Raw genomic sequence first — 13,361 nt, forward strand, 5'->3', positions numbered from 1 at the left:
TTACACTTTTGTCTAGTATGCAATCTATTTTTAAAGAGCAAAAAAGACGAACAACATTTCGCTAAGGGCCTTTGCGCTTTTATATATATATATATATATATATATATATATATATATATATATATATATATATATATATATATATATATATATATTTATTTTTTGAAAGAGGCTAAAAATATATATATTTCTCCTATTTTAATTGGGTTATTATTTATTAGACTGAAAATAAAAAAAAGTAAAATAAGAAAATACTACCAGAAAATTGTATTTTTTCGGTCTCAGTAATTTTTGTGTGAGTTAGTGAAAGTTTTATAATTTTTGTATTAGAAAATAAAATTATATTATTTTAATAAAAAAAAGTCATAATTATATTACCATTTGTAAAATTTACGCATCATCATTTCATCTAAAAATGTCGATTCAATGTGTGGAGATATCAGTACTAGTCAGTCGGCGATGCTATGAGTTAATTCCAAGGCGGTTGAGGTGTTTCCCGCTATAGAAGAATTAATTTAAATATATGTCAACCCAACCGCTTAAACGAAAAATAGTTAGCGAAAATGTATATAAACCATAAATAACATATGTATAATCATTTATAATTAGTGTATTATTTAGATATACCAACTAAAAAAAAGTAAACAATGAATCCAGCCGGTTAATTAGATAAGTACTTCCTGTAACATTGCTCATTAAAAGTCATGAAATGATGTTCTTACTCAAATGTGTGTTTCTTTGTGCATCTAAGAGTGTTGCTGATGAAGCTGGAATAATGATTACTATATGAGACTAGAATTTAAATCTTAGCAGATCCAGAAAAGTTTAACTCCTTTATAGTTACCTAAAATTTGGTGCACAGGGTTATTCCTGATGGAATAATAGCTGAGCTGATTCGATCGAATACCTATATTATCAAAAATTAAAATAGAAAGTGTATGCTTTTACTGTGGAAATGCTCTTACACCTGGAAAGAACATATCCGCAAGGGGTGAATAACAGATTGCCACGTTCACATCGCAATAAGTTTTCTATTCTTGTTGGAGGTCCACAGAGGAGAAATATATTCCCCTTTTGCTCAACAATATTCTCTTGCCACTTGAGACAGATATGGATTTTTCTTTTCTCTCTTTATTATTTTTTCTCTCTAATAATGTGTTCTTTCATAAGGAAATTATTAACGAAGCTTTACTAGAAGGAAACATCATCAGTTTCAACTTATGTTGCTTCTCGTCTGGATATTTGGAATATTTTCTCAATCCATCTCCCTTTTATTGTCAATATGTTTTCTTCCATATATGCCAGACAGTTCTATTTTGAGATGACTTGACAAAACTAACAATCGAAAGTTGGAATTATAGATCATTGTAAGAAGTATTTTAGGATAAAGAGGGAAGAAGTAAGATAGAAACATGCACCACAAGTTTAATCCTATAAGAAGGATGAATGAAATCGCAAGATTTAACACAAAGCAAAGGCCTGTCCTGTAGAATGGTGACCAATAATATTTTATGAATTAGGTTTAAAAAACCCATATAATGAATGTGGCAATAATTTAAATGTTAAGATTGGATAATATTGAAGATGGTCATATATGACGAAGGGTACATTGCAAACATAGAGAATAACAAAGATAAGGTCAGTTGAGATAGTTTGGTTATGCTCTACATCGATTTTAAATCGTTTAGTCTTACGACGATGCGGATCCATAAAGACGGTACCAACTTGTTTGTACACGTTACCCTTGCACTATGTCTGGTGTTCACTGGGAGTCTTTTTGTTCAATATAAAAACTTATATGTACATGCAATAATTACTGCAAGATTAAGATAATCTTATTGATGTTGGGCATATTTCGATATGTGTTGATGTTACTTTATCCATGTTTTAACCGCTTTTTGATGCTATTTGATCTTTAAAATGCCCAACATGATTAAATTATTAGTTTTATGACTAATTGAGTTGTGTGTGATGAATTAGGGTGTTTGAAGTACAAAAATATAAAGAAAAGGTGCTCTAGATAGAGGAAGAGGGGTTGGATTTCGTGCACCCTTAACAGTGAAGTCGGCCCATAGCATCCGCCATAGCATCCGCACCTGGGCAAAGCTGAGAAGGAGGAACAAATGGTGGATGCGTCGCATCCACCTCATCCTCCACTTCTCAGCTTCGCATGCTAGGGTGGATGTGTCGCATCCACCCTTTGTTCCTCCTTCTCAGCTTTGCCCAGGTGCGGATGCTATGGCGGATGCTATGGGCCGACTTTACTACTAAGGGTGCATGAAATCCAACCCCTCTTCCTCTATCTAGAGCACCTTTTCTTTATATTTTTGTACTCCAAACACCCTAATTCATCACACACAACTCAATTAGAAAAACTTGTTGAGACCAAACACACTCACGCAAGTATACGCGGTCGTCAAGTAATAAAGTGACTAAAAGTCGGATGTCGAACCCACGAGGACTTATGATTAACTATTAACTAAATTAGACTATCCTAATTATCTAAACAAGAATTAAACCTAAAAATATTTGATTCTAAACTAATTAAATAAAAAATATAAATAATGAACTTTGAACAGAGAAAGAGCAGATTTTTATGATATCAATGTAATGAAAACGATCTAGGGTTATGGGCTATCTAACAATCCTATTGTATTCTTAAATTGAATTAACCGACTAATTTATCTAGCTTATTGATTGACAGGGTTAATATTGCTCATAAAAATCTATCGAGTTCTTACTCGCCTATTCAAGCTAACCTAACGCCTATATGTCTATGGAGTTAGAATCAACAAGAACGCATTTATAATTCCTGTAAATCAACCAAGCAAGGCAATTAGGTATATGTCTATCCTAACCACGAATCCGTTCCCCGATGCCCGAGTTCAAGAACTTGCCCTACTCAATCCTGTATGCAATATAGAATTTCCACTTTCGAGTTCAATTCTAGATTCGTAGATAATATTCAATTAGTGATCAAGCAATCAAATAATTAAGCACAAGATTGAATAAATAAACTAATATGATAAATCAAGAAGTCAAAATCAATATCCGAATAACAATAGTCATGAAAGAACCACAACCCTAGAACGTGAAGTTTAGCTCAATATAGACATGGTAGCCAAACAACAAATCATACAAAGAAACATAAAGATTACTAAGTTTGGTGGGAGAAAGATGGAACTTGATGAATTCCGGCCTCCACAGCTTTGTTGTGGCTTTTTCACCCTTCCCAATATGTTAGATGCCCTAAAAGAGGCGTTTTTGGCTTATATATTGCGTACAAAAGTCGTGGGCCAAAGTTCTCCTATTCCTAATCCGACTTGGCTACAGGGATTGATGCTGGGGTGGATGCGTCGCATCCACCTCGTCCTCCACTTCTCAGCTTCGCATGCTAGGGTGGATGCGTCGCATCCACCCTTTGTTCCTCCTTCTCAGCTTTGCCCAGGTGCGGATGCTATGGTGGATGCTATGGGCCGACTTCACTGCTAAGGGTGCACGAAATCCAACCCCTCTTCCTCTACCTAGAGCACCTTTTCTTCATATTTTTGTACTCCAAACACCCTAATTCATCACACACAACTCAATTAGTCATAAAACCAATAATTAAACCATGTTGGGCATTTTAAAGATCAAATAGCTTCAAAAAACGATTAAAACATGGGTAAAGTAACATCAACACATATCGAAATATGCCCAACATCACCACCCCACACTTAAACCTTTATTCGTCCTCGAATAAACCATTACTATAGTAGACGAAACAAAATTAAGCTTTTATAATTCAAAGCATACTACACCTATGACCATGATCATTTGCCACAATTAGGCTCTAGAATATGCATCATATGCACTTACCTTTACTTGTGTCATTCTTTTAAAAATATTCAAACAAAGACAACATGCTCACAACAATCCTAACCTCAAAAACCGACTCAATGTCACAATGCATTCATGGCTTGAACACCCAACATCATAGAGAAGTCTAATAACGTTACCTATCCCTCATGAAACCATGTGCCCTCACAACAAGAACAAGAGAGCGAGTTCAATCCACATATTCGAATCTCATGATCAAATATATTTTAATGACTCACATATATCAAAGAAAATCGCTCACTCTCACAGAGAAGTCACATGCATGCAATTGGTACCATAGGCTTGCCCTTAATGTAAATCTCTACTAATGTAAGCTCGCTCGATCTAAAATCATTTAGGACTTTTTCATGGTTGTAATGTGGGCTAAGGGAAGGGTAGGATATATTTTAGGAATAGTGACTCAACCTCCTAAGCACTTTAACACATCATCAAATAACTTAAGCGCAAATTCTTCAACACCACTTCAATTTCACAAATAATATCACCCCCAATAATATTTCCACTTTCTTTAAGCACTACTTTAATTCATACCCGCTAGCAGTAACAAGACAACAATTTATTCATCTATATTTTTCTTTCTTTTTTTCCAAATTTTTCTCTTTTTTTTTTCTTTCAATTTCCGCTAGTGGTGTATTATTTTACAAAATAAGTGCACCCTTCTTTCTTTCATTGGTTCCACTCAAAAGTCACCCCACACTTAGTCTCTTCTTACTTCTTTTAGCGCTCATCTAATAATTAAAGTGCTTTAAGAGGTAAAAGGATCAAAACAATGTCAATTAAGAATAAAAAGGGTATAGGCTTATAATGTGGGTACCAAATAAAAGTCAATAGGCTCAAAATGGTTAACTAGGGATAAATTTTATTTATGATAAGCAATAAGCTCAAAAAGATCAAAGAAAGCCTAAAATCAATTCTCAAACCGAGCATCACCTAAAATTTCGCTTCAACTCACATACCGAGCAAGTTCTAGACACAAGTACAATACATGGACAACACAAAAACCTCACCACACATGGCACATGACTCACTAAGGACGATCACATTCCGACTCTCAAGCAATGCAAGTATTCACGGAGCCACGAGATATTAAGTATTAAACACAAGATGAACATAAGTCATGTAAACGAGACATAGGCGCCACAAAATATGCTATCCAATTTAACAAGGCATCATCAATAAATTCAAATCATACAGAAGATACTACACATGCCAAAGCATAAATATGTTACTATCAAACAAGTCAAGGGCGTCTAGGTTCATCATTCTTGCTCCTTTTATTCCCTAAATTCCTAATCTACTCGGAAAGAAAAAAGCTACCCGGTTCAAACTACATCCCATGAAAAAGAACCGAGGCACAAAGAAAAACTACAGGGGATTATTACTACCTAAAGAAAGCTAAAAGATATATTTTGGATTTTTGTTTAGACTTTAATCTCTCAAGAAAACTGTCTAGGAGATCAATCGTCGGGAAAAGTCTAATTTTTCTACTTTTTTTTTTATTTATTTTTTTCACAAAAGCTACTACACTTAAGAATGAGTATTACAACTAAGCTAAAATAGCACAGAAACTCATCCAAACGATCTCCTCACCCCACACTTAAAATTTTGCAATGTCCTCAATGCACACTATAAATAATAAGAGGGTAAACGAGACTCCCTGGTAGGCCAAAGGCCGAAGCAATAGCGGCTCACGAGGTACTCAGACTTCCCCCAGGCATCGTCCTTTGTGTGGGCACCCCACACTTAGTCCTCACCATCTAGCTCGCTTTTGCACTCTTCTAATGGCTTTGCTTCCTATGCTCATAATCCTACAAAACAAAAATAAATACTATAAAATAATAAAAATAAAATAAAATAAAAAGTAAACAAAAATAAAAGAAAGCAGTAAAGCTGGGTTGCCTCCCAACAAGCGCCTGATTTAACGTAGCATCACGACGTGAATCACTTTTTGCCTCCACCTCGAACTTATGAATTGAGCCCCTAACATGGCACCCAGTTTGCGGCTATGCTCCAGTGGTGGGGCTACAAAGATAACCAAGCCAAGTAATAAATTTTTCACTCTACACTTCTCGGCCTTTAGATGAGGAATGTATTTTTTGCTTTTTGGCATGACAAATTCAAGAATACAAGCACTCTCATCCTCACCCTTTGACTCCCCCACAGGCTCAGATGGCTTGATTACTATCTTGCTATTTAAACACAATGTAGAAAAATGATTGGAATGAGGACCAATACGCCCTAACTCTAGAATTGTATTACTCTTTACATCCTCATATTTACATACCCAAGAATCTTCAAATATAACATTATCTACTTCCTCACATGGCTCTAGTGTACTTTTCTCAACATGGGCATCATCAACAAAAATATGCTTGAGTCATTGGCTCTCCACTTTTAGCTCCTCAATTTGGCGTATAAGCTCATTTTCAGCTTTACACAACTCATTACTGTTTTGTTGGGCGTTAGACGCATCAACCTTTGTATTCAATTGAACCTCTAAGTCGTGAATAGTAGTGCCAAATTTATCGATCTCTTGTCCCAATTTGGCTCTTCCTTCTATAAAGTATCTCATCTCATTTGTAATTTTCTCACGTTGAGCCTCATATATTTCTAATCTTTCGGATTGTTCCACCAGCGACATATGGCTCAAAATCTACACTTTTTCAAAATTATCTTCTTGCTGGTACTCGCTCTCTTCATTCAATTCTTCCATATTGGCCTTCATTCTTGTGATTGTTGCCCTCATTCTTTTCATATCTTTTTTGAGTTCATCCTGTTGCTCTGCTACTTGCCTCAGAATATCCCTAATATATGCATCAGGTTCCATATCCTGCACTTCATTGCCCCTATCAAACTCAGAAACATCATTAGAAAGATCATAATAAGGGCTCAGAGAAGGATGAACAGGATTAGGACAACCATCCCAATGGCCATCTTGACCACCACACATATTACAAATATTCCACTCAAAGGATTGAGATTGTGCGCACAAATCGATCCCGGAAATATTCTAACAATTTTTTCACCAGTGGGGTCCTCCACAATATGGACAAGGATCATCAAAATAAGAATAACCATCATTCGAATAATTTTCATTCCAAGATACCATGTTAAAATAAATAACAAATACTAACTAAACTAAAAAAAAATGAATAGATAAAAAAAATGTCTAATCTAGAAAAATAGCTAATTTCTAAGTCCCCGGCAACGGGGCCAAAAACTTGTTGTGACCAAACACACTCACGCAAGTATACGCGATCGTCAAGTAATAAAGTGACTAAAAGTCGGATGTCGAACCCACGAGGACTTATGATTAACTATTAACTAAATTAGACTATCCTAATTATCTAAATAAGAATTAAACCTAAAAATATTTGATTCTAAACTAATTAAATAAAAAATATAAATAATGAACTTTGAACAGAGAAAGAGCAGATTTTTATGATATCAATGTAATGAAAACGATCTAGGGTTATGGGCTATCTAACAATCCTATTGTATTCTTAAATTGAATTGACCGACTAATTTATCTAGCTTATTGGTTGACAGGGTTAATATTGCTCATAAAAATCTGTCGAGTTCTTACTCGCCTATTCAAGCTAACCTAACGCCTATATGTCTATGGAGTTAGAATCAACAAGAATGCATTTATAATTCTTGTAAATCAACCAAGCAAGGCAATTAGGTATATGTCTATCCTAACCACGAATCCGTTCCCCGATGCCCGAGTTCAAGAACTTGCCCTACTTAATCCTGTATGCAATATAGAATTCTCACTTTCGAGTTCAATTCTAGATTCGTAGATAATATTCAATTGGTGATCAAGCAATCAAATAATTAAGCGCAAGATTGAATAAATAAACTAATATGATAAATCAAGAAGTCAAAATCAATATCCGAATAACAATAGTCATGAAAGAACCACAATCCTAGAACGTGAAGTTTAGCTCCATATAGACATGGTAGCCAAACAACAAATCATACAAAGAAACATAAAGATTACTAAGTTTGGTGGGAGAAAGATGGAACTTGATGAATTCCGGCCTCCACAGCTTTGACGTGGCTTTTTCACCCTTCCCAATATGTTAGATGCCCTAAAAGAGGCGTTTTTGGCTTATATATTGCGTACAAAAGTCGTGGGCCAAAGTTCTCCTATTCCTAATCCGACTTGGCTACAGGGATTGATGCTGGGGTGGATGCGTCGCATCCACCCTTTGTTCCTCCTTCTCAGCTTTGCCCAGGTGCGGATGCTATGGCGGATGCTATGGGCCGACTTCACTGCTAAGGGTGCACGAAATCCAACCCCTCTTCCTCTGCCTAGAGCACTTTTTCTTCATATTTTTTTACTCCAAACACCCTAATTTATCACACATAACTCAATTAGTCATAAAACCAATAATTAAACCATGTTGGGCATTTTAAAGATCAAATAGCATCAAAAAGCGGTTGAAACATGGGTAAAGTAACATCAACACATATCGAAATATGCCCAACATCACTTACTTTTGGCGAAACCTTGATTCACCTAAAAGACAACTTATTTAATATCGGAATAAAATATACTTGAATAAAGCCGAATGGATACAATGAATTCATGTAAGCGATTCTAACTAGATTCATATAACCGACTCCAATTAATTGATTTAATGACAGACAGATGATCAATGGACGCCAAGCAATAAAGGAAGAATGGTAGAGTGCAAGATGCTGGCAAGCCTTTATTAGACAAAGGGACAAAAGAAGAAGATTCTTCATTGCTAGCTATGACACTAATCATAAGCTTGTTCTCAAGAGAAGCAAAGCATATTATCCAAGATAGATGAAGAAAAGTTATGATCCATCATCTACTTAAGGGGTTTATTCTATTCAAGATAGTAGAAGACAGAAATACACATAGCTGACAGTACAAACATGACTACATGAAACGCGGTGGAGGTGGAATTATGAATGCAGAAAAACTCATGGCCTCGTTTGAATCATGGCGATTCTTCTCATGCACTTTTCTTATATAATCAGATGCCCTCCCATCTACACTGTTCTTCTCATGAATTACATGCATGGATTTATCATTCTTGACTGGTTCAATCAAGTAGGCAATCGGCTTCTTGATGTTTACTGGCTCCTGTGACCTTAAGCTCTCAGGAAATTGTGCTGTTGTTGAGCCTTTGACGAATGTTGCAGGTCCTGTTACAGGCGTTTTCACGGTTTCTGGTTGCACGGAAATTCCAAGGCTCATCCTGGCAATAGATAATGATGATAGCCTGATCACATTTGTTACCATCTTTATTGACTTCTCACAGAGGGACTTGTTGCTTCTGCTTTTGTTGCTCATGGCAAATAATGAGCTACAGATTCTAACTGCCAGATGCTTTCAAGAACAGATAATGTGATTGCATAACAAGCCAAACCCTATATATATATATATATATATATATATATATATATATATATATATATATAATATATATATATATATATATATATATAGTATAAAGGTAAAGAACCTCAGCTGATTTCTCATTTGTGTTATAAAAAATGACTGGAATCTCCCTCAAGTTTCATCAATCCTAAGAGTCGCTTTATTAGTGGCTAGATCCTTCTCTTCTATGCAATAAGATGTTTTCTCTAATTTTCTAGTTGTCCAAATGGAACTCAGAAGAATAAGGGAATCTATGCTGCTCACCAGTCTACAAGCAAATATATTAAACTTTGGATAAGAGGGTAGTTCTTGAAGCGATTCCAACTAAAGTGGAACTTTGGTCAATTTTCATATTAAGATAAATTTGGAAACTTTAAGAAATAATATAGCTATCCACGTGATTAACAAGGTCTAACCCCCCCCCCCCCCCCCCCCCCAATCTGGTGATTATGAGCACAACTAAGTTATCCATTTAAAAGTAACTGGAATAAGATGCCTTCTACTTTTCATAAGCCATATGAAGTTATAACTTGTTTAAGTTCACATTAAGTAGTCACCAGTGCTCATCAACTGATTCCAAACTTTATGCAACTTTTTTCAAAATATCTGGATAAGGACTATGCATTGAAAACCATCTTATTCACACATCACAAGTGCCTGCCTCTTAGAAGTTTCAAGAAGCCAGCTTATTCAAGAGAGCATGCAGACCAAACTTATACATATAGAACACTTCTACTTCACATGGTTATGATACATATAGAACACTTCTACTTCACATGGTTATGATATTCCTTATCTATCAGAGTTCCTTTTCAGCAACCTTGTTCCCATGCACAAAGCATCCCACGCTCACGTAGGGTCCGGAGAAGTCGCACCCCAATGGGTATGTATAAGCAGTCTACCCTGATGAAAGCATCGGTGGATGATACCACGGCTCAAACCCGTGACCTATAGGTCACACGTAAACAACTTGACCGTTACTCTAACGCAACCCTTCATTCCTTTCCCGGAGTGATACCATTAAAAGTCTCACTGATCGGAGACAACTTACTACTATTAACAAAAAAATAACTGTCACATCCTAAGCAATTAACAGTTAATTGTCAGAGATAAACACCATAACCTTTCGATCTTAGTGTATCTATAAACATCATCATCATCATCATCATACCCAGTAAAATCTCACTAGTGAGGTGGGGAGAGTAGAGTGTACGCAGACCTTACCCCTATTCCGAAAAGGGTAGAGAGGCTGTTTCCGGGAGACTCTCGGCTCAACCGAAGAGACAATAATATCATAAAAGAAACAAAAGGAAAGGCCTGTAACAACAAAAGATGCCGGAAAGATAATAACAACAACGAATAAGTGAAAGTACAATAACACAAAACTATGCAAAACAACAATATGAACACAACATAGACCGCTAACAAACCTAAACAAAACTCTATCAGACTACTCGGTATAAAGAGGGAAGAACTCTCGACTACCCCCTATCCTACCACCCTAATGTTCGACCTCCACATGTTCCTATCAAGAGCCATGTCTTCGGAAATCTGAATTCGCGTCATGTCATGCCAGATCACCTCGCCCCAATACTTCTTAGGCCGCCCTCTGCCTCTTCTCGTACCTGTCAAAGCCAACCGCTCACACCTAACCGGGGCATCTATGGTTCTTCTTCGCACGTGCCCAAACCACCAAAGTCTTGCTTCCCGCATCTTGTCGTCCACCGGGGCCACGCCCACCCTCTCTCGAATATCTTCATTTCTTATCCTATCTAGTTTAGTATGCCCACACATCCATCTCTACATATTCATTTCGGCTACTTTCATCTTTTGGATATGTGAATTCTTCACTGGCCAACACTCAACCCCATACAACATAGACGGTCTAACCACCGCTCTGTAAAACTTACCTTTGAGATTCGATGACACCTTCTTGTCACACAAGACTCCAGATGCTAACCGATATTTCATCCAACTCACCCCAATACGATGCGTGACATCCTCGTCGATCTCCCCATCTCCCTGGATGATTGACCCTAGGTACTTGAAACTCTCTCTTGGGGATGACTTGTGAATTGAGCCTCACTACCATGTCCGCTTCCCACGTTACGCTGCTGAACTTACACTCCAGATATTCTATTTTTGTCCTACTCAACATGAAACCTTTGGACTCCAGGGTCTGCTTCCAAACCTCCAGTTTCTCATTAACGCCTCCTCGCATCTCATCAATCAGAACTATATCATCAGCGAACAACATACACCATGGCACCTCCCCTTGAATATGGTGTGTCAGGGCATCAATCGGCAGGGCAAATAAGAACGGGCTAAGCGCGGATCCTTGGTGTAACCCCATAACCACAGGGAACAGCTCTGAGTCACCTCCCACGGTCCTGACCCGTGTCCTAGCTCCATCATACATATCTTTTATCGATCTAATGTACGCTACCGGCACCCCTTTCACCTCCAGGCATCTCCAAAGCACGTCCTGAGGGACTTTGTCGTACGCCTTCTCTAGGTCAATAAATACCATGTGCAAATCCCTCCTCCTATCCCTGTACTGTTTCACCAACCTCCTGATAAGGTGGATAGCTTCCGTAGTAGAACGTCCCGGCATCTATAAACATCTCTAGTTTAATTCACTGCTATGGCAGATTTGTTATGAAGCAAGATATAGTGATGCTTATACATGCATGTGTACAGTTCTTCGGTTGAATAAACTTTTCATGTACACCCTCAGGTTCTAGGGGAAGCAATTGACGTGGAACTAAAAAATCTGCGAAACTAACGTCCAATAAAAAGGAAAATTCGTTTACCTTTGTTTATTTAGTTTTGATAAAGTTTAGTATTAACCCGAAGAAAGAAAGAACAGGTATAAAAACAATTGAGGTGCTTGGTCAAATATAAGAGAGATGTATAACGTTTCTTGAGCCATAAATCAGTAGTCAAAAACAGGTATTTGTAGATACTGAAAGAGTGAGCAGAATCAGCAACCAACAAGGTACAGGGAGAAAATATCAGATATTAGGCAGAAGAAATAAAAGAAAAAGCTATCTTTCAGAATTTCATATGACTAACAGACACCTTTAACACACTCAAGATCATAAGAGTGGCACTCATCTATTCATAAATACATGACTAGAGTTATGTCCTAATAGAGTTCAAAAGAGCACTACTTTACTCATCACAAGAGTGACTACAACTTTTCCAGTTGCATCATTTGATGTCGCACCAGTTCCTAAAACTAGTAGTTGGGAATACACCTTCTACCATTCTCAACTAATACTGAATAAGATTGTGCAACCATGTAAAAGAATCAAGTAGATTCTCCCACAGACATATCTCCGGTAAAAGGAAATAGATACAAAGGAAATAAAAACCACAAATCAAACTCATCCCCCAAAGGGTATACACTTGTACACTTCACTAGTGCACTAACACTACTCTCAATTTGCTCTTGTATTCAGTTTTGAACAAAATGGCAATATTCTTGTGATACAATTCACTTGCATTAAGCCACAAGGCCTTGTATATCCTCTCTTTTCATATATCCAGCACACATAATTTGTAGTGAATCATACATAAGTCATTTAGAGTTCTTGAATACTGAACAACTTTGATAAATTTTCATAACAATTTGAAATTAAAATGTCGGAAATCATCACATAAGTGAGAACTAATGAGCCATGCTGTCTGGAATATTGGCAGCTAAAGTTCCACGTTCACTGAATATCAACCATGAAATTATAAATGTCAGAGATTCTTGTTTTAAGATTGCCTTCACATGTGTACTCTCAATGCCTCAAGTGAAAATTTAGGCATGTTGATGTCCAGTTAACTTAGTTAATTAGAGATACTTTTTGATAAGGAAACAAAGTACAATCCAACACACCCGGTAACAAGAGACACTATTTTAGAGTATAGACCATAGTAACCATCCTCTATCCTTTTTTTATCAGACTCGCAATTACCATCCTCCATCCTGTGATCCTACAATGGTGCAACACGATTGTGGTGGAAAAGCTTGTCTGTGAACACATTCTTACACTCTCTTGCGGTAAACATA

The 13,361-nt window shown here is 36.8% G+C and overlaps 1 long non-coding RNA gene across 1 annotated transcript in view; it reads left to right on the forward strand.

Moving 5' to 3' along the window:
• Positions 1 to 13,361, forward strand: part of LOC108947417 (uncharacterized) — a 202,237-nt gene that overhangs the window by 78,467 nt on the left and 110,409 nt on the right. The gene's annotated exons all lie outside the window — the stretch shown is intronic.

The sequence above is a fragment of the Nicotiana tomentosiformis genome, chromosome 6 (assembly GCF_000390325.3).
Source record: "Nicotiana tomentosiformis chromosome 6, ASM39032v3, whole genome shotgun sequence".
NCBI classification, from domain to species: domain Eukaryota; kingdom Viridiplantae; phylum Streptophyta; class Magnoliopsida; order Solanales; family Solanaceae; genus Nicotiana; species Nicotiana tomentosiformis.